The sequence below is a fragment of the Vicugna pacos genome, chromosome 11, assembly GCF_048564905.1.
Source record: "Vicugna pacos chromosome 11, VicPac4, whole genome shotgun sequence".
In the NCBI taxonomy this organism is placed as follows: Eukaryota; Metazoa; Chordata; class Mammalia; order Artiodactyla; family Camelidae; genus Vicugna; species Vicugna pacos.
The window spans coordinates 19,538,519-19,558,626 of NC_132997.1; the positions used below are offsets into that span (position 1 = coordinate 19,538,519).

At 41.7% G+C, this 20,108-nt stretch overlaps 1 pseudogene; it reads right to left on the reverse strand.

Moving 5' to 3' along the window:
- Positions 1-415: 415 nt before the first annotated feature.
- LOC140699885 (acylphosphatase-1 pseudogene) lies at positions 416-13,956 on the reverse strand (annotated as a pseudogene).
- Between the last annotated feature and the right edge of the window lie 6,152 nt (positions 13,957-20,108).

The following is a 20,108-nucleotide window of genomic DNA, read 5'->3' on the forward strand; positions in this document are numbered from 1 at the left end:
TTGTAATATGGACTTTAAAACTTCGGGAAGAACTAGGATTCTGAATCTGTGACTTTAATTATTTGAACATTTATTTTAAAAATCTCAATAGACTTTTTGGAATAGACGCAACTGCCTCTGAGGCAAAACAAAACAAACCTCTTGTATGTAACACCTTTTTTTCCCTAGAGTAAATCAACCTTCCTCTTATCTTTTTTTTTAAGTTTCCTACACAGAAGCTTCTCTGTTTCTATTGATTAGAACTGTGTACAGTTGTAACCCTTCCATCATACACATAACATACAGTAACTATCAAATATCTGATATTAAAATAACTTATTGACCGATTCTAATATTGAACACAGAATAGCTCTATCTCTATTAACAATAAAAAAACAAAACCACTGGGTATCTTAGAAAATTTCAATTCAGACAATTATTTCACAATTTGGAAATCTGAGTAATCCAACTTTAAGGTGACTTTCTCATTGTTGAAGCTTGCGCTGTTGATGTGCGATCTGGGACTGCCTCTTGCCTCATGCCACGTCTGCATATGTTGTACCTGGGAGGTGGGATCTTGCAGTTGTGCTTGCACTGTGCCCTGGTCAGTGTTCTGGACCCAGCTAACTCATCCAAGCACCTCACCCTCAGCCTGAGTGTCCTTGCGGAAGAACTCCCCACGCACCTTCCCAAAAGCTTCACAATCCACTGATACCAGGGTGTCCCCTTCTGCAGTGCTCGTGCTCAAACCCTCCTCCTCCCAGGTGGCCGGGACCACCGGGAGACCACCAGGCCAACGGTTCCCCAAACTGCGTAACTGCCACGCCTGGAAGCCAACCCTTCCTTGAAACTTTCAACCTTCTGTAATTGTATTGATCAACAGATAGGCTTCGGGTTTTTTTTTTTTTTTTGCATTTACCTCTTTAATATCTTACAGAGAAATTCCAAAGCACAGGGAGAATGTCTCATTTATTTTTGATTCTGTAGTGTCTGGCAGAATGCTTTGGCACACAGTAAGTGCTCAATATATGCTGAATGCAATACAAAGTTTCTGAAAAAGGTGGCAGAGTGTGACAAAATGACTCACATTTCTATTAATTCATTATCAAGATACTTGTATCAAAGCAATGCGCCTCACACTAAAAGTGCATCTGAGATGGCCTGAAGCATGGTTAGGATTTTGGTCAAGTGTCAAAGTGAAAACAACATGTAACAGCTCACCTGTCCTTCCCACCCATTCTTGCATCAGTTAGATTCCACGGGGCCTTTGTGCGCCCTGTGCTTGAGTAACACTGAGGCTTCTGAATTCATGGGTTGTTTCTGCATCTTGATTTTACACATTATCTTTGCTGTAGTGAAAAGAAGTTGGAAAGAAGGAACTTGAGCTCAAGTCCTGATCCTGACATAAGCCAAACTCAGCCGAGCAGCTGTGCAGCCTGGGCCAGCTGCCCACCCTCTCTGAATGTCACTTTACTCATCAGTAGAAGAGGATGATGCCAGAATCTACCTCATGGCAGCTCTGTGCTTATAAAATACAATCACAACATGTAAATTCGGGGAGACTAAGCAGATGAAAGACACAGGCCATGTGCTCACAGGAACTATTTCTCTCTTTGGTCTTGACATTGCCTTCTGGATCCTTCCTACTCAGAGCGTGGTTCCCGGCCAAACAGCCCAGCCCCCTCTGGACACCTTCCAAAGGTGCAGAGTCCCAGCCTCACCATGCCAGACCCACTGAATCAGAGGCTGCATTTTAACAAGATCCCAGATGGCTGCACATTGCAGTTTGAGGAGCACTGTCTACATAAAATGGAAAGAGTGAGTGTGTTCATGTCTTATTGCTACTGTAATATATTACCACAAATTCAGGGCTTAAATCAACAAAAACATATTATCTTACAGTTTAAGAGTTCAGAGGTCCTAAAACCAGTGTATGGGCAGGGCTGCTGCTTTGTCAAGCTCCAGGGGAGAGTTAGTTTCCTTGACTTCTCCAGCTCCTAGAGGCCACCTCCATTCCTTGGCTCATGGCCCCTTCCTCCATCCCTCCCACCACTGCTTCTGTCCTCGTGTCTTCTTCTCTGACTCTGACTCCGCGGCCTCCTGCTTTCACTAAGAAGGACCTTCGTGGCTACACTGCACCACCTGAGTCATCCAGGATACTCTGCCCATCTCAAGTCCCTTAGACTTTAATCACTTATACAAAAGTCCCTTTTGTCATGTGAAATACCATATTCACAGGTTCTGGGATTCTCATGGGCATCTTTGAGGGGCCATTATCCTGTCTGTAACAGATACTGTGTGACTCAACTTAGCTCAGTTTATCAGAAATCTGTTTCAAAACAGTGGCAAGTAACCGACATGCTCTCATTCGTTCTTTGATGCCATCATCTGTATCTTCAGTATTTCGGGGTCTAAATGCTGCCGAACCATTTATTTATGCTTTTTGTCCTAACTCTCTTCCACTCCCACCCTCCAAACTCCACTCCTTTCAATGTGCCCCCCCACCATTTCATCTTTACTCTCAACAAATGCTTTGGCCTCCTAGTTCACAAAGAAATTACAACCCACCCAATGGAAATATCCCCAACTTCTTGACATTCTTTTCTTGACATTTATTTATTCAGCAAATATATATTGGATGTCACACTACGAGCTAAGCCCTGTAACCAGACTTGCAAGGTAAAGTGGCTCCTGCAAGGAACTGACATTCAAGCTGGGAAAAATCAACAGAGAAATAAGGAGAGGAGAGGGAAGAGGAGGGAGGGAGGGAGGAAAATCAGACAGTAAAAAATGCTGTGCCGAGAATATACGACAATGGACTAGACAGCGACTTAAGAGGGAGTGGTCAGGGCAGCTCCTCTGTAGAGATGGCTTTTCAGTTGAGATGTGAACTCAAGGAAGAACCCTGCTTTGGGGGGAGGGTATAGCTCAGAGGCAGAGCACATGCTTAGTGTGTATGAGATCCTGGGTTCAATCCCCAGTCCCTCCATTAAGATAAATGAATAAATAAATAAACCAAATTACATCCACCTCCTTCCCCCCCAAAAGTGAAAAATGACCTTATTTTAAAAATTTGAAAAAAAAAAAAAGAACCAGCCTGCTATGGAAAGCACAGCAGGCAGAGAGACCATGACAGCTCAAATAGACATGCTGACTTGCAAGGACCCCCATGTTTTTCCGTTCTCTCTCCCCTGGCTTAAGGGAGCCCTCCACCTTTGCTCTAGATTAGTAGTCTTCATTGTGGCAGCCTGTCTTCGGGAATAACTGAAGACTTTCCAAAGGCTTCTGGGGCAAGTGCGTTTTTAGGAGCCATCTTCCTGATCTTAAACTTCTGTGTGTATTCCTCTCTAAGATTATCCGTCTGAGGCCACACTTCGGAGTCAGGATGTCCTCCCTTCCCCTCCACCTCCCTTTCACGGTTACCCTTTCCTCTCTTTACAAAAGACAGCAGAGCTCTTACCCAGCCTAAATCTTCATGTGTGGCTTTGCTCCCAGTGGGTAACAGCCTTGGCACGTCCAATGAGGGACAATTCCAGATGTGGCTGGTGGAGAAGTGAGTGTGAAGATAAAGAACATCTGAGATGCTGGTTTTGTGTCACCTTGACTGGGCTGGGGGACTGCCAGGCAGCTGGCAAACATTGCTGGTGTTTGTAGGGGTGTTTCAGGATGGGGTTAGCATTTGAATTAGTAGACTTTTGAGTAACGAAGATCACCGTCAGCAGTGAGGGTGGACATCATCCAAGCCTCTGAGGACAAGAATAGGACAAAGACGGGCAAGGAAGGGTGAATTTACTCTCCCTGTTTAAGCTGGGACATCCATCCTCTCCTGCTGTGGGACCTCTGCACTCCTGGCTCTCACCTTTGGATGTGGATTAAAACTACACCACAGCTCTCCTGGGCGTCCAGCTTGCAGACAGCACATGGTAGGACTTAGCCTCCATGACTGCATGATCCAATCCTTTATAATAAATCTCTTTCTATAGAGTTATATATGTATCTCCTTTGGTTCTGTTTCACTGGAAAACTCTGACTAATACAGCATCCAAGTGAGAACACACAGGCTATTTTTTGAGAGCTTGCTCTGGCAAGGGACTCCGCCACATGACTTGCATTTGGTAGAGACTGGAAGTCAGACGAAGGAGAGGGAAAGCTTCGTGGTGGAAAAGGAAATCTTCAGGTGTGCTCTGATTAGAGGCTGTCGGCCCCGGGGACACTGGAGATGGGCATCTTATGGGACTGGTGTCAGGGGCAGACAACCACATCTCCTTCCATGGTGCTTCATTTTATTGTGCTCTGCAGATATTGCATTTTTTACAAATTAAAGGTTTGTGGCAACCCTGCATCGAACAAGTGTCATTTTTTTCCAACAGCTTTTGCTCACTTTGGGCATGGTGCCACATTTTGGTAATTCTTGCAATATCTCAAACTTTTTCATTATTTATGGTGATCTGTGATCAGTGCTCTGTGATGTTGCTGTGGTAATTGTTTTGACATCTTTGGCAATAAAGTATTTTTAAATGAAACTATGTGCTTTTTTAAAAGACAATGCTATTGCACACTTAACAGACTACAGCATAGTCTAAACATAACTTTTATATGTACTGGGGAACAAAAAATTCGTGCAACTCACTCACTTTTTTTTGCTTTATTGAGGTGGTCTGGAATTCAATCCACAATATCTCTAAGGTACGCCTGTACCTGACTCTCCAGTTAGCCCTGAGTTGAAAGGCGAGCAGGGGTGGCAGGAATAGGGAAGCTGAAGTCGCTGGCCACCTCACAGTCCTGATTGTTCTGGGCCAGTTGCTACAGAGGTTGTGGTTTGGTTTCTTGGACGGGTTTCTGCAGAGGTTGTGGGTCAGAGTACTGTGGTCACATACGGTCTGGCCATTGTCTGTTTGTATACTCGAGATGTCATGAAAAATTCTGATAACTTCAGAGACTGAGTTGTAAATTCCATTGTAAGTCAGGGAATTTCTACTCCTTTGCTTTCAAAAGAATTGCAGAGGGGAACTACAGCACTAAACATTTTTGATGCAAGGTTATTCTGTGATATTTTGGCATACATCCTGGAAAGAGTTCAGAACAATTAGGCAGAATTTCTATAATAAAACTCCTTTCATTCCCTCTGTTTATTATATGAATAGGGTGTTCGGGTTTTTTTTAAATTTGCATTAGAAAAAGTCAAATATGAATTGAACTGATGCTGACGTTTGTCTTACTAATATGTCACATTTATCTATAGATACATGAATTAAACTGTAAAGTTCTACTCATCTCATTAAGAGATATGTTTCAATAATGTTTTACTTATGTTTAATAGTTACTATCAAAATTATAAAAGGTTATGCTCTTTTATCAACTATGTAATAAAACAGTTATATCTAGATTGAGGATGAATATTTTATTACAGTCATATTTTTGTTGCAGATAAGTATAGTAGATTGACTAACAGAATGTAGTATAAAACTCGGAAATTAAAAGGGTATGAATGTTTGAGGAATGAAGCATTTTGAAATTGCTAAATTGTTTAAAAAAAGAGTTTGTTCATTTCTTGTTTTAGCTGTTTACCTTCTCAGTGTGTGGAGGTGGGCACCAAACTGCTACAGTATTTTGATTTCATTGACTGTATTGAAAAGATACAATATTTTTAATATGATGGAAATTACATCCTTTGCAACTACTATACTTAAAAAGAAAACATCTGGATATCAAATTTAAAATACATGAATTGTACATATTTTTGCAAACATTTTTCAGGATCCTGAGCAAAATAGTTGGAAGGCCCATGAGCTAAAACATTGCTTTTCAAACATAAGCATGCATCAGGATCACCTGACCTTGTGAAACACAGACTACTGGTCCCCTCCCCACAGATTGCTCATTCTCCCGGTCTGGAGTCAAGCCGGGGAATCTGCATTTTCCATCAGCGCCCAGGTGGTGTGAATGCTGCTGGCCCACACCTGAGGACTCCAGCACTGCTCTAGGATTGTAAGCCTACATCCAGTTGTCTAAACTGGCAATGCGGGTGCCCTCTTGACCCGCCTCCTTCCCCCACATCCTGCACACATAAGTGCACCGTCTTTTCCACTTATGCCACATGCCACATAAGAAGCGAGTGAAACCAATTCTCTCCAGGCCCCACCATTACCCAGTGCGGGCCTGCCTGCTCTCCCCAGGGCTGCTGCCACCCCTGCCGGGCCTCCCTCCATCCACCTCCCTACAGTGCAGCCACAATCGATCGATCGTCACACACTAGCTTAGAACCTCTCCCAATTCTCCCTTATCCTGAAGATGCCAGACCAAATTTCTTCTTGTGTCTCTTGGCCTCTGCTCATTTCTTAGAATGTCATTCCCCATGTCCAATCCACACCGCCTCTACAGACTCCAAATATACTGAAGTATTTATTGTTCCTGTAATGAAACTTACTGTCACACCAGTAAACAAAGGATGTCACAGCCATCAAGCCATCAGCCACTCCCACCACCCCCGAGGGTGAGGCAGAGGGAACGCAGGATGGAGACAAGCAGGCCACGTGCTGTCATGCTCTCGGCCACTGCAGCGGCCCACAAGGTGCTCCCTCAGGAAATGCAGGATGGGAAGCTCAGGACACTAGTCCTGGATGGCTAAGTTGCACATCAAAGGGATATTTTCAATGAGCCCAGACTCTTGCGCCTTCCCATACATAGATAAGTTAAATTCCTTAACTTGAGATATCTGGTTTTCTTTAACTAACAGTAATTCTTTGATGTTCCAAACCTGGTCTTAGTGGCAAAAATCCTGGCTCCTCCCCTGCCTCTTCAGAGCAATCTCTTAGAGTGATCTGAGAGGCACCCTCCTGGGCTTAAGTCCTCAGAAATGTCTGCCTAGTAATACATCATTCTCAGCTTTTAGGTAGTGCATTTTTTTTCCCAGTCAACATTCCTTTAATGTGCTGTGTTCTTTCTCACCCCTGCGATGCAAGTTAAACTCTCTGGAAAAGTCCTCTGCTTCCCCCAGCCCTTGTTTACTGAGCTAAGTCTTCCTCATCTCCAGATGCTTCTTAGAAGTCACTTCATCCAGAGCTCATTCTGGACTCTTTCCAACGTCACTGAACCAAACTCGGGACCACCCGCCCGCGTGCAGTGAAGCCCATCTACTGACGCGGGGCAGCGGTGAGGGAAGGTGCCGTGTTTGTGGAAAAGGCCCTGGTACAAGGAGCAGGGGCGGCCCCTGCTCTGAAGCCCTGAAATCCCTGAAGGGTTTCACTAAAACATTGTTAAAGGCCGGATGAGGGAGGTCGCAGGGCTTGTGACCAGCTTGTGCACAGTCCTCTGATTGGTTGCTGGTGAGGTCACAGGGCGGGGTCACCGGGGTTAACGTCATCCATCCTTAGGCTCCAGGAGGCCAGGGGGTCATGTGCTCATGATTGTCAAGTAGTTAGTGTCATCCATTTAGTGGGAGGGGGGATTTCAGTCTGTAAAATGCCTCAGGGAAGCATCAGAGACTATTCCCTGGGTCTTCCGAGAGGAGCTACAGAGGGCAGATGGGGAAGGATCTCGCTTGGTTACACGACCAGCTCAGACCCCTCCGAATGTGCCTTAGGCCCCCGCGCTGCTGCAGTGGTCACACACCACATCTTAAGCTTGCCTGTTAGCTTGCCTGTCTGTCTCCCTCTAGATTTCGGTTCTCTGGGAGCAGGACCTTGTCTTGTTCAGCGCTGTGTCTGTAGTCACAGTGCCTGGAGCATAGGAGATATGAAGCAGTTTTTTGTTGAACAAATTCACGTGCCTCCCATCTGCACTGCACTGATGTCCTGGTCCCTGCCCCCAGCAATGCACATAAAACTGTGGCAGGAAGACACAGAGAAAGAAAAGACTGTGCAGTGAACTGCGTGAGTGTGACTGAGTGTCATGCAACTGTGGTTTAAAGAGGGGAGGTCATGCTTGATGGAATATTTGAGGAGACAAAATGAAGACCTTGAAACCCCACATTTTCTTTTCATGATTTTTGTAGTTGAGAACAAAGGGCCTTTTTTGAGCCTTTAGGCAATGCAGTGAACTACTTATTTAGCATCAATCTTTTCCAAGACTGGGAGCTATCATACATCGAGAGCTTCAGCAGCCTGCCTTAGGACCTTAGTGCAGTGAGTTCAAAGCCTGTAATTTCTATGGATTATTGTTATTTTTGCATCAGTTCATATCTGGTCACCGGGGATGTAGACAGATACAGAATTTCAGTTTTTGGAAACTGCATGAAGTTTTATCGCACCAAGGAGGTGACAAATGGTTTCTCCAAAAGCTAGTTTAGTAAAATAGTCTCGTTGAAATGGACATCATAATAGTGTTTTCCTTCAGAGATATTTAAAAGCATACATTTTCATTCAGTTCAAGTCTCATATACTATACAGAGTGAAACTACTTAAAGATTCTAAAAATCATGTATTCTGACATCTATGATAAAAGCAGCTTTAAAAAACCTTTTTAACGAAGATTAACTTTAAACATTCTAAATGTTGACTTGACATCTTTATTAAAAAGTTCAAAATTCCTGATTACAGTGTTAATTAAAATACTATATAACAAAGATGTAAGTTTCTCTTGTAAGAGAAACAATTTTGTTCTGCCATCATTGCTCCATATAATATAATCATCAGGCAATAGTATTATTACCCCTGCCCAAGGGTCTGCATAACTTAGTTAAAAATAAATATTACAGTGGGGAGATATAGCTCAGTGGTAGAGTGCATGCCTAGCATGCACAAGGTCCCGGGTTCAATCTTCACTACTTCCATTAAAAATAAATAAACCTAATTACCTCCACTTCAAAATGAACAAATAAATAAAAAATAAAATTAAAAAAAATTTAATTATGCATTTATGTTTATTATTATGTTTATTTAATATATACTGCTGCAATTTCCTTGAATATTTCTATAAAGAAAGTATCCAGAAAAAAATTAAGGCTCCAAATAAAATCTTCCAGGGAGAAAAGTGATTTGCTACAAATAAGCCAGGAACAGTAAGAGTGTGAGAGGCAGACACAGAAGTGGGGCTGCCTGCAGCTTAGGAAGCCCTGCTGGAGAAATGACCCAAGGGAGCATAGTAAGGAGGTTTATGAATGTTCATGGGAGGCAGTTCTGGACATAAAGGTCAATAAAAACAAGGGAGGGTTTTTGTAGTGGGCAAGGGAGACAAAGCGCACAGTCAGAGGATGGGCTTGGGCAGAGTCATGCATGAGCCGCGTGCAGGAGGCTGGAGGGCCAGAAATGCACACAGATGCCAAATGTGTCAGGTCAATGTGAAGCTGGGGATGCCGAGAAAAGGGAGCAGATAAGAATGGAGCAAAAAAGGGCAGAATTACTGGAGAAGGTGATTTGTCACTGAAGAGGAAGGGGCAGAGGTGAACAGTGAGGATGAATTGGAGAACATGTCACAGTACTTCTGATGCACAAAAGTGAAGTATGCACATTGATTTTGTAAGATCAATGCTGTGTATTCCTCTAAGAAAATAGCCATAGAGATTCAAGAGGAGAAATCAACTAATTTGGGGGGATGGTAATTACATTTATGTATTTATTTATTTATTTGTTGGTGGAGGTACCGGGGATTGAACCCAGGATGCATGCTAAGCAGGCACTCTACCACTGAGCTATGCCCTCCCCCCTCAATTTATTTTTAATGCTGAAGAAAACCCACAAAGTTTGCAAATGAGAAACATAAGGATTTGTTTTTAATGCCATTAATAGGTTGTTTGATACTGAAGGAGGTACTAAGGACCCACACTAAACCATAGCAAATGGAAGAAGAATTTCAGATGGATGAGTAGGGAAAATATGGTACCATGTATCAAACAACAACTTTGGCATGTATAAATTTATTAGTTGGACTGACCCTGTTAAATTTATAATTATTTTGCGTATCTGTGCAGCACACATCTAGGTTGATTAAATACTGCATAAAAACATTAAATGTACTTTGGCATCAAAGTTAAAAAGAGCCCATCATACATAACTGAGTGCATTCCCCGAGTAAGGCATGTATAAATGAGCACTCTTCATAGCTTCCACTCAAGGACCATATACAGACATGAGTGGATAAGCAAAGGAGTAAATACTAGTTTCTTCCACCAACTCATTTGCTTCTGAGGCTTAAAATATTGACTACATTTTCACTTTTCTACTGTGCTTTGTAAGGAAGTTAGTGTCAGAGCTTAAAAGACTGAAAAACAATGGACTCAAACAGAACTATTGTTTCCAGGAAAACCTGTGTTGTAATTTATAAGAGGAATAACAGGATTTTGTTTTGGTTTTTGTTTCACAATGTTGCAAAAGGTTGTATTCAGCTAATGGTGCTTAACTGTCATTTTTAGGTTTCAGAGAATGCTGATAATTTTGGCAAAATTCATGGGAACTGTCCAAATGAGACAGAGTTTAAAATTACAGACAGAGGGTACCCCAAATTCTTGAGTCACTTTTGGGAAGGGAGTTAACTGTATTAAATCCCTTTGGTTAGCTCTTCTCACAGCAGCTTAGCAGGTGCTACCTTTGTATTGCAGACCCAGCTGCTGAGGTGAACTTCTGGTTAATGACCTTATTCAAGGTCACTGAATAAATAAGTTTCAGTCCTAGGACCAGACGTCTAACTTTAGACTCAATATGTGGAGCCTGCCTCCTGAGCTGAGTTGCCATTAATAGATTGTTAAATACTTTGAGTTTTCAAATCTGGTTTAAAAATTTAATGTGATTAAACAACAAAAACAGGTAACACATGTGTAATTTATGTACTTTTTGTAGCATTGTTTAGTGCTGATTAAAAATCTAGATGCCCTCAAATTCAGCTTTAGAAATACTGTTTGTTGGCCAACAAACTGTTGAAAACTTTGGCTTTAAATTAGTTGCCAACACTGAAAAATTAGAAGTTTTGTGTAGCTGGCTTTCTGGCTTCTTAAAGTCTTAAAAATCTGATGTGATGTATAGTGTAGTGGATGTAGACAATATTGTATTTTAATCATTGAACTTGCTAAGAGACTAAAAATTATTCCAACCATTAAAAAGAAATGATAGTTATGTAACATGACAGAGGTGCTAAATTATCACTACAATAGCAATCATAAAATGTGTCAAGTTGACATGTTGTACACCTTAAATTTACACAATGTTATATGTCAGGTATGTTTTCATAAGATTTTTCTTGAAGAGCTGAGAACATTGGCCTATATTCTCAAATGATAAAAATCCCCTGGAGCTGGGCAGCACGGCCCCCTTTAGATGCTGAAGTTCGTCACCATCTTCAAGGGGCTTCTTCATCTTTCACATTAAGAGCCTGGCTCTGCAGGCTCACGATTAGAGACCCCTGCTGTGGACGGGGTCTAGTCCCAGCACCAGGTTAGAAGCGGTCAATAGTTCTAAGGCTGTTTTCCTGTGCATGCCAGTCAGAGCCTTTACAAGGAGTTAGCCTATCTTTTTTTTTTCAGGAACATCCTTATTGCATTACAGAAGAAATGCCTATAGCTATGTTTCAACTGACTTTTAAAAAATATTTTATCGAAGTATAGTCAGTTTACACAGTGGTGTCAGTTTCTGGTGTGCAGCACACTGCTTCAGTCATACGTGCACATACTTCCATTCGTTTTCATACTCTTTGCATCACAGGCTACTACAAGATACTGAATATAGTTCCCTGAAAGGATTATCCTTCCATCTTATCTTTCTCATCATCTTATCTTTCTCCACTTATCTTTCTCTACTCCCTACCATCATCCTCCTGTTTCTGTTCCCAAACACTAGCCTTTCCCCAAATATAAAGTACACTATTCTCTGTCTAAAATACTCACTGTGCCTAAATACAATGTATACATGTCGATATGTATGAGTTTATGCATACTACTGATTCGCCTCGCCCAAAGGGCCTTCTCAGTAGTACCAGATACTCCAGGGCAACTGTCCACATCCTTCCTGTCAGTTCTAATATCACTTCTCTAGTTGACTTACATACAATGTGTCAGGTGTACAGCAAAGTGATTCAGTTACACATATATATATTCTTTTCCAGGTTGTTTTCCAAGTTATTACAAGATATTGAATATAGTTCTCTGTGCTATACAGTAGGTCCTTGTTGTTTGTCTATTTTATATATGGTAGTATATATCTGTTATTCCCAAATTCCTAATTTATCCCTCCCCCACCTCCCCTTTGGTAACCATAAGTCTGTCTTCTATGTCTCTGAGTCTGTCTCTGTTTTGTAAATACATTAATTTGTGTCATTTTTTTTAGATTCCACATGTAAGTGATATCATATGATATTTGTCTTTCTCTGACTTGCTTCACTTAGTATGATCATCTCTAAGTCCATGTATGTTGCTGCAAATGGTAATATTTTATTCTTTTTTATGACAGTAATATTCTCTTGTGTGTATACACACACACACACACACACACACACACCCACATCTTCATTATTTCATTCTTTTTGATGGCTGAGTATTATTCCAGTACCACTTCTTCCATGAAGACTTCTCAGATCATCCCACTTCCGTCCTCTCCAGTGTTCCTCACTTCCTCCTGTTGGATCCTCTATACATGGCATCTTGCCTTATGGTAATATGGCTATTTATCTACCCAGCCCACCCCTACCCTGTTCTGTGTTATTTGCATCTTTGACCTCAGGACCTGGCTTTCTTCTCTACCTTCTTCCACTCCAGATTACCTCTGATAGGAATCCCCTTGCCCTGCAAGGTCTGGGCAAGCACCGCTGTTAGCCGAGCATGTTGGTCCAGCCAGCTTGACCTACCAAGAAAGGGGAATTGGATATTTCCCTCTAAAGTGCTGCTTCAGGGACACTTCCACATGTCCTTGGCAAAAGGGATAAGTTTGTTGTGATGTATTAATCCCTGACCTTGGGAAGTATGGCATGGACAAAAGAAATACAAATTCCTAGTATCTGGAGCCCAATGTGTTGTCCAACCGATTGGATAATTGGGTGGAGCCACTTGCCTGCTATTCAAAGATGCTGTAAGATCCCACTTTTGTTCCTACTGCCCACAACCAAGAGCTCACATGCAACCCAGCAAGCTGCCGTGCTTAGTTTTCCTGTTTTGTTTTGTTTGTGTTTGCACTTTAAAAAACAAACACACAGAGCCTATGATTTATGTGGAGGCCTAAAAGCATGGTGTTTCTGTTGCCTCCCTGGTTGTGCAGAGGCAGAGTTTTCATCGGGACCATTGACAGCACAGTGGGTCATTCTGGGCACAGGTAGGGGAACTCTGCATTTAGCTGGGGTGGTCCAAAGAGGCTTTTGCAGAACAAACACTTGCTTGAAGATGGAAGTACTTGCTTTAAGGGAGGGTATACACCCTTTCTGGTTCTTGATTTTCCCTAATGAGCAGATAGAGGATTCAGACAGGGTATAGCAGAGTTACTTGGCATAAAACCCAATCACTTTCCAGAAGGGGTGGCACCACCAGGTAGCACTGTATCATCTTAACTTAAAAAGACATGTAAATTTCTGGCTCAAGAGCTATCAAAACTGCTTCCGGGCGATGTCACAGTGTGTTCATCACGGGGAGTTTGGGGCCCTGCTTTTGATCTTTGTTAAGTCTACAACCTTAATCAAAATGATATGTTCTGGTTTCCAGCTAAGGCTTGCCTTAAAATCTTTACTGAGGTGGATTATGGAAAATTGAAATGTCTAGACGAGGCCCTGGTTCGGGGGCCCAGCTGTAATTCAGCCGAATGCATTATCTACGGGAGCCTGGTAATTAAGACCCACATCACAAAGAAAACCCGCCTGCCTAACTGCTCTCACCCCACTCCCCGCCTCGAGGAGCTGATGCGCTCCCACACAGACCGCCCGCTTCTGGCGCTGAACCTGGGGTTTCCGTGAGCCCGCTGTCCCCGCGGACGCACCCACGGCCCAGTAACACCACAAGCGCTGCCCTTGGTTCTCAGGGTCTCCCATTCTACAGCGACACCCCCAGTCCATGGAATACTGACCAAGCATGGCGCCCGCTGGGAGGATCGTTCCCAGGAAAAATCAAAGGGATTAAAATCACAAAGGAAGTACAGCTGCGTACCTGCTTGGTACCGAGATTTATAGTCAATGATCCTCTGAAAGTAGCTTATTCATTATAGTACATCCTTCTAGGGTACTTCCTAAACAAGTATCAGAACACTTGATTGAAAGCTATTAAACTCACACAACAAAAAGCCGAGAAACGGCATCGCGGATTGATTGTCTCAGAAGTACAGCAGCGCCACCCCGCGCCTGGCTGGATTCCGTACTCCCGTTGTGCCGTCCTTGACTTACCCCTTCTGGTCTCAAGGTGATTGTCACACTTCCAAGGATCAAATAAAAACAATGTCTTGCCATAACACTGTTCATTTTTTCATGATTTTTTTTATTCTATTAGGGAGGGAATCTGTTCTAAGAAGTCGCCCAGCAATCTCCCACCAGGTCACCTGGCCGTGGTTGGAGCTCATGCTTAGTCCTACCGGGAAGAAGGAATGGGAGTATAATATCTTGCATTTTCAGAACGATACTGAGCCAGAAAGGAAGAGGGGGTGTGAGCTGTGCAGGAGGGAAAGAGGGAGATGAGTATTTTGAAGGCAACCAATAATGTCTAACATTTCTCCAAGAGCACAAGACTTAAATCAGTGGCAAAGATTCATTGGCCCTTCGGTGTCTCCTACCTAACCTACATTCTAGATTAAGACTATCAGAACACACTGGCTAAGACTGTGTACATTAACTGCTTGTTTCTTACCTACTCTTACTCTGGTCTGATTTCTGTCTAAATGCTGATTTCTGTCTAAACACGCTGCACCATGACTCAGCCTTGCTTTTTTGTCTACTTCTACTTGATGTGGAATTAATTTCTCTGCTGTCTGACTCTCAAAACTTTCTTATGGCCTTCTGGCTTGCACTCGCACGCCTGGCCCCTCTTGCAGAGCACCTTATCAGGGGGCTAGATTGCTGGGGACCCCGCAGGCAGCCTGACAAGAGCAGACGCACTTGCGTGCCAGGCCCAGAGAGCCAGCACAGAGTAGGCACCTTGGACAGCAGGACACAGGGTCTCAATGTTGGGAAACACCACAATCAAACCAGAACCAGCCTCCCTTCTATTACCAGCTGTGATGGAAATTTGGAAGATAATATTTAGGGACAGAAAGATTATGAATAAGACAAGAAATTTACAATAATAGAAAAGCAGAACATTATTCTTTCCCTACCGCTTCCCTCAAAACAAAAAGATCCTACATATTATATGACCCCATTTATATAAAATGCACAGAAGAGGCAAATCCACAGAGACAGAAAGCAGATTAGTGATTGCCAGGGGCTGGGAGAGGGTGGGGGAAAGTGAGGAGTGACTGCTAATGGGTATGGATTTTGGGAGCACGTGATGAAAATGTTCCAAAATTGATTGTGGTGAAGGTTGCACAGCTCTGTGAATACACTAAAACCCACTGAATTGTACACTTTTAATGGATGAATTGTATAATATGTAAATTATATCTCAATAAAGTTTTTTTAACAAAAATAATTTATATGACATTTTAAAAAGTATTTCATTGAGTCTCAATAGTATGCTTGTAGTCTCACAACCCACTTTGCCAGCCAGCCAATTCCTGGAAAGTTACAGAAGAAGGTGTGAGAATATCCCCAAAGTCTGTTGCAGCAGAGGCATTTCTGCCCTTCAGTGTTCACACCCAGGTTTGCACATCACTCGAGTGAGCAGAATAGACACTGTCTGTCTTGAGCAAAATTGGACACACCGTTACCCTTAGCTTTTTGGTCCTCATTGATGTCGTTCATGGGATAAAAATAATCTCAATTCCTAGACTAAATCAATGGTTTTTACAACATTATCATAGAATATAATCCACTAAGTGCTTAGTTTGTGGCATATTAACAATCTGTGTACACGGGGAGCTTCCATTCTATGATAGATCAGGAAACATCACTTTAACCAATGCCTGAATGTCCCAATCTAGTTTTTGTCTGTGAAAATCATGGTGATCTAACTCCAGGGAAAAGTTTCTGTTTTCTAACAGATAATTCTGTCTTCAATATATAAAGGGAAAGCATTATTGTTAGGGATAATTTGTAACATTCTCAGTGGTTTCCCAGAGTCTTTTCAGCAATTACCCTGGGTGCGTGCCAGGATACCACCCTTGCACCTCCAAGCTTCTAATAGTTTTAACTTCCTTTACAGTAGAATGGAAAATGATAAACGTTCACTGTGTAGAGCAGGGTCTCTAATTCTTTATTTACCTTATTAAGTTAGAATAATTCCAGGCTGTTTACTTACCCTATGCATATCTGCATATGCATCTTTTGGCCCCAAATTTGGGAGGGTAAGCTATGAAAAGCAGCATTTTGCTTGATTTTATCTTCCCCAGAAACTCCCTTAAAAACTAAAAATTTTGTAAATTAAAAAAGACCTGGGAGATATGAAAAATGTATTTAAATGAAAACTGAGGGATATGGGGAAAACAGATTCAGAAGGAGAAGAGGAGAGTTGGCAGCACGGTGAAAATCAGACAGTAAAGAGAAAGGCTAGCCACGGCTATTACCAGAATTGGGAATTTTAAATTCCTTAAATAAATCACAGGTTCTTAGAACCATAAAAAAGTATAGGGCAAAAATCTGTCATAGTTTAGATCAAGAAACAAAATTCCACACTGTAAAATGATTATGAATCAATAAAAATGTAAAAAAAAAAAAAAAAAAAGAAACAAAATTCCAGCAAATGTAATGGCTAACCAAATTTAACATGCCAAGATTTGTTTTGTGATTCAGAAATAACACAAATCTTTCATGTTATCTCTCTGTCCAGCTTAACCTAACCGGTTTGAACGTTGCTATAAAATTGTTTTAAAAGAAAGATACTCTGTTCTTTATTCACCATAGAAGCCAAAAATATGTTTGTAGACTTACTGCCATGGATCTGGTGCCCTTCCTTCCCCCAGTCCATGTCCTGTTTTCCATAAGGAGTGTCCCCACTACCCACCACATGGTCCAACACAGAATTCTGGTTGTCTTCCCCGGCCTTCAATGTCCAAGACTTACCAAGCCTGGTTGACTTGCTCTGAATACTAGCCTTACTTTCTCCTTTACCTCTTCATCCCAGGATTAATATAGGCCCTGGTTAATTCTTGAATTGACCCAGTTTGTAACTCCTTAACTGGTCTTTCTGCCACCCATGGCCTCCGGTCCAGCCTGCATACTGTTGTGGAAGCTTCTTGTGTTACTTTTCTATTTAAAAATCTTCAGAGGTTATCATAAAGTGGTAACATTGTCATGAACTGAAATCCAAACACCTTAGCAGTACACCGAGTCTCTTTGCCATCTGGTGACCTTCATCTCTGCCACGGGTCCCGTGTCCCCTAAACCACTACTAGACCGGAACTTTCTTTAATGCTTCATGTCTCTTGCTGCTCTTTGCCTGCCAGCCCCCTCCCTGCAGGCCCTGTTCCTAACATGAGATGCCCTATGGAGAGGCCTGTGCGGCAAGGGCTCTAGGGGAGGCTTCGGACAACAGCTAGGAAGGAATGGAGGTCTTCAATCTAACAACACCCGAGGAACACAGTCCTGCCTGCAACCGCCTGAATGAGCTTGCAAACAGATTCCTCCCCGTACTATAGGCTGAATATTTGTGTCCGCCCTCCTCATCCATATGTTGAAACTTAATGTGATGTATTAAGAAGTGGGGCTATTAGTAGGTGGTTAATGAGATGGGACTGCCATGAATGAGTGAAATTAGTGCCTTTGTAGAAGAAACCTGAGGAAGCTCCCTTGCCCCTTCTGCCATGTGAGGTTATAGCAGAGGGCCAGCTAGGAAGCAGGTCTCACCCGACATCAAACCTACGAGCACTGATCCTGGACTATCCAGACTCCAAAACTGTGAGACATGAATTTCTGTTGTCGTTGATAAGCCACCATTTGTGTGGCATTCTGTTATAGCAGCCTGATCAGACTGACGCATTCCTACAGTCACCCCCTTAGATGAGACTGCAGCCCCAGCCAACAGCATGACTGGAACTCCATGAGCCAGAAATAACCCGCTGAGATGCACACAGATTTCTGGACCACAGAAATGGTGAGAGAGCACATGTTCAAACAAGACTAAATTTTGGGGTAATTTGTTATACAGGAATCGATGATAAATACACCATTTTACATTCCACCAATTTCACAAAATTTGCAATTAAAATCACAATTTAAATTAAATAAATAAATATTATAAATGAAAAATATTTGTGACACAAATATCAATTTAATTAATTTATTTATTGAGGTATACTCAGTTTACAATGCTGTGTCAGATTCTGGTGTACAGCACAATTTTTCAGACATAAATATACAAACCTGTATTCATAGTCATATTGTTTTTCATCATAGGTTTCTACAAGATATTGAATACAGTTCCCTGTGCTATATATAAGTGATACATATGGTATTTTTTTTTTTCTTTCTGGCTTAATTCACTTAGAATGATCTCTGGGTACATCAATGTTGCTGGAAATGGTATTGTTTTATTACTTTTTATGGCTGAGTAGTATTCCATTGTGTAAATACACCACAACTGCCTTATCCAGTCATCTGTTGATGGACATTTAGGTTGCTTCCATGTCTTGGCTATTGTAAAGAATGCTGCTATGAAGATTGGGGTGCATGTATCTTTTTGAATTAAGGTCCCCCCCTGGATATACACCCAGGAGTGCGATTGGTGGATCATATGGTAAGTCAATTTTTAGTCTTTTGAGGAATCTCCATTCTATTTTCCATAATGGCTGCACCAAACTACATTCCCACCAACAGCGTAGGAGGGTTTCCTTTTCTCCATAATTTCTCCAGCATCTCTCCTTTGTAGACTTTTGAATGATGGCCATTCCGACAGGTGTGAGGTGATACCTCATTGTAGTTTTGATTTGCATTTCTCTGGTGATTAGTGATACTGAGCAATTTTTCTTGTGCCTATTGGCCATTCCTATGTCTTCATTGGAGAGTTGCTTGTTTAGGTCTTCTGCCCATTTTTGGATTGTGTTTTTTTTTTTTTTATCACTCAGTTGTATGAGCTGTTTGTGTGTTCTGGAAATTAAGTCCTCATAAGTCTCATCATTTGCAAATATCCCCCCATTCTGTAGGCTGTCGTTTTGTGTTGCTTGTGTTTTCCTGTGCTGTGCAAGAGCTTGTAAGTTCATTTAGGTCCCATTCGCTTAGTTTTGCTTTTATTTCTACTGCCTGGGTAGACAGTCCTAGCACAACATTGCAGAAATTTGTGTCTGAAAATGTTTTGTCTGTGTTTTCTTCTAGGAGGTTGTAGTGTCTTGTCTTATGTTTACGTCTTTAAGCCATCTTGAGTTTACTTTTGTGTATGGTGTGAGGGAGTGTTCTAAGTTCACTGGTTTACATGTGGCTGTCCAGCTTTCCCAACACCACTTGCTGAAGAGATGGTCTTTTCTCCATTGCATATTTTTACTTCCTTTGTCAAAGATTAACTGTCAGTAAGTCTGTGAGTTTATTTCTGGGCTCTTTATTCTGTTCCATTGATCCATATTTCCATTTTTATGCCAATATCATGTTGTTTTGATGAATGTAGCTCTGTAGTATTGTCTGAAGTTGGGGAGGGTTATTCCTTCAGCTTCATTCTTTTTCTTCAGTATTCCTTTGGTAATTCTGGGTCTTTAGTGATTCAGATTGTCACTATATGTGAATGACATGATTCGATATATAGAAAACCCTAAAGGCTCCACACAAAAACCACTAGAGCTGATAAAAGAATTTGGCAAGGTAGTAGGATACGAGATTAACATACAGGAAATCAGTTGCATTTCTTTACACTAACAATGAAATATCAGAAAAGGAAATAAAGAAACAATTCCTTTTAAAATCACATCCCCAAAATAAAATAAGAATAAATCTGACCAAAGATGTGAAAGACTTACATGTGGAGAACTACAGAACACTGACTAAGGAAATTAAAGATGACTTAAAGAAACAGGAAGATATCCATGTTCTTGGATTGGAAGAACTAATATTGTTAAAGTTGCCATACTACCAAGAGCAATCTGCAGATTCAACGTGATCCCTATCAAATTACCCAGGATATTTTTCACAGAAATAGAACAAATACTCCTAAAATTTAT